This window comes from Merops nubicus, unplaced genomic scaffold, assembly GCF_000691845.1.
Source record: "Merops nubicus isolate BGI_N331 unplaced genomic scaffold, ASM69184v1 scaffold20869, whole genome shotgun sequence".
NCBI classification, from domain to species: domain Eukaryota; kingdom Metazoa; phylum Chordata; class Aves; order Coraciiformes; family Meropidae; genus Merops; species Merops nubicus.
The window spans coordinates 5,530-8,192 of record NW_008631911.1 but is presented as its reverse complement, the minus strand read 5'-3'; the positions used below and the strand labels follow the sequence as shown (position 1 = coordinate 8,192).

At 39.8% G+C, this 2,663-nt stretch overlaps 1 pseudogene; it reads left to right on the top strand.

The window, feature by feature from the left end:
- The first annotated feature begins 609 nt into the window (after positions 1 to 609).
- LOC103780114 overlaps positions 610 to 2,663 on the top strand; it is a 7,384-nt pseudogene continuing 5,330 nt past the window's right edge.

The window sequence follows — 2,663 nt, the reverse complement described above, 5'->3', positions numbered from 1 at the left end:
GCTCACAAGATGGCCATGGCCACATGCAGCACAGGGAACCACAAAGCAGCAGCAGAGCAGCGTGTCCCCGGCCAAGACCCCAGCAGAGAGAAGAGCAAGAGAGAGAAAGAAGCGTGTCTTCTCGCCCCTTTTATAGACCCCATCAGGAAGTCCCGAAGACAGGAAGAGGGGAGTGGGAATAGAAGAGGTCTCTGCCCCTTTCATTCAGGCTTGCCCCTCGTTTTAGATTTCAGGTCTCCACCCACCAGGAGCAGCAGGTTTCAAACCATTACACAGGGAAACTGGAAAACAATATTTTGTCATGGTACTGAAAAGTAAAACAGAACGAGTTTTAGTTCGAAGGGTTTTGTTAAATGGGAAACCTCCATGACAAGCTTATCTCTTCTCTCTTCCATTGCTGTGAAAAACAAATTGGATGATTAAAATAAAACCCACTGTAATTAAGTTAAATTGTTTTAAGAAGGAATTTATGCATTTTTCAGTCATGCTTGGAGCATTTTTGGATTCCAACTTTAAAAGAATGTAAGTTCAACATAAGGAGGATATTTGACCATCTTGTTTTTCTTATCTGTTCAATAATGTCTTACATCATCCACTCTATTTCCTCAGTTATTTGTAGTAGATGTCCAGACTGGTCAAATTACCAAGATTCCTATTGTGAACCTGGCATGGTGAACCAGCAGGGATGTGGTATTCATGCCATTGAGCTCAATCCCTCAAGGACTCTTCTGGCCACAGGTGGAGACAACCCCAACAGTCTTACAATTTATCGTCTGCTTACAGTTGATCCTGTCTGTGTGGGAGATGTAAGTGGGAGTATTTGGGCAAAGTTTATTTTGTCACTTACAAGAATTGCATAAGGTCAGAGCAAGGTTAAGATCTGGGAGTCTTGTAGTGGAGAGTGAATTTCTGAAAGCTTGAAAACATTCCTGATTAAGTTGTCTTTTTTGACAAGATATGTTTAAATATGAGTGAGTACATACATATGTGAGATGATTCTAAGAGTTCTGAGTCAGATTTCTTTTTCCTCAACTTCATTCAGGTCTACTTCAGATTACTTTTAAACATTGAAAATGTAACAATCTTAACTGATAAAGTCTTAATTATAATGATGACCTCTGAAACTAGTTTTAGTGGAAAAGCTCTTTTGAGAAATTGAGAAGATGATAGAAGTTGTTCAAATTTTATTCTTCTGTAGTGCAGCTTATGTATGTATTAGTCCAGAGGCAGAACTTGGCTTTGAGGATTAGTTCTAATCCAGTGGCTTTTGGCAGTTGGATAGACTCTTGTACTGCTTATATTTCTGAAACATCATAAGGCCTTATTAAAATAGCCATAAAAAGACTGAAATGAGTATAGTGGTGTCGTGTAAGCACTTATCTTTAATTTCTCCTTTTTGATTCAGGACTTCACATAGATGTTAACTACAACGGCAGAGGTCAGGAAAAGATTCTTGAAGTAATAGTCTTGAAAAATTAATCTGTAGGTCATATATTGTAAACATAATGTTTTGGTTACTTTTATAGTAGGGATGTACATTTGAGAAAATAAAAGCATGTAACTACTTTACAGTTAAAGAACACTGTTCAAAATGGAAAATCTAAGCCCTTGGAATTGAGATCAATTTGTCCTTGATCAGAGACCTGTTTTCCATCACTTAATTGCTCTCTATTAATTATACATTTTTTTAAAAAAGTTAAGAATACTGTTAGGTACTTAAACTGCTCTAGCTTGATACTAGATACCTATGCTTTTAACATAGGTCTGTCTTTCTGCATTTATACAAAAACAAACAAAAAAACCCCCCACAACCAACCACACCAGACAGTGAAGAATACTTGTCTGCTTTGAGACCACTCTAGGATATAATGGCACAGAAACTGTCATTTTTTCTTTTAGGATGGACATAAGGACTGGATATTTTCAATTGCATGGATCAGTGATACTATGGTGGTTTCTGGTAAAGTCAATTTCCTCCCAAATTTTATCCTGGTTTACAGCACTTGATAGGTCTTAGGGAAGGGAAAACACCTTTATCAAGGCACTTGGAACTACTTTTCCTATTGAAACTATTTGTGGTCTTAGTACAGTGATTTGCATTCTTTTATTTGTAGGGTCCTGGACTAGGTCAGATTTTATTTTATTTTTTTTTTCCCCCCCCCTTCCCTTTCCCTCTTGTATTAGAGAAAATACTGTTGTCTTTCCAGTAGGTGTTGCCATGAGAAGGTGTGTCACAGTTGAGGGTAAGGGCTGCCCCCACACCTGCAACAGATGCTCTCTGTTAAGCCTCTCCCCCCCAAAGAGGACCGTAAAGGGAATAAGGGGGAAAGACCTATCAATTAGACGAAAGAAACCCCCAGCTTTAATGAAAATAATAGTAATAAAATGAAATATGTACAAATATACAAAACCAGTATCAAACCCAACTCCCCCCTCCCCCCCGATAGCAATACGTCTCTGTCACCCCCAATGCTGGGGAGCAGCCCCTAGGGAAAAGGCCCAGGCTGGACTCAGCCACAGATGGTGACTGGGTACAGGAGCTGGGTTCTGGAAGTCAGTTCAGGAACACACAGCTCAGGATCAAAGGCAGAATGGATGAAGTCCTCCTCGGATCCTGGCCACCGCAGGAGCAGCAAAAGGGAGCAAGAAGGCGGAAGGGCGTG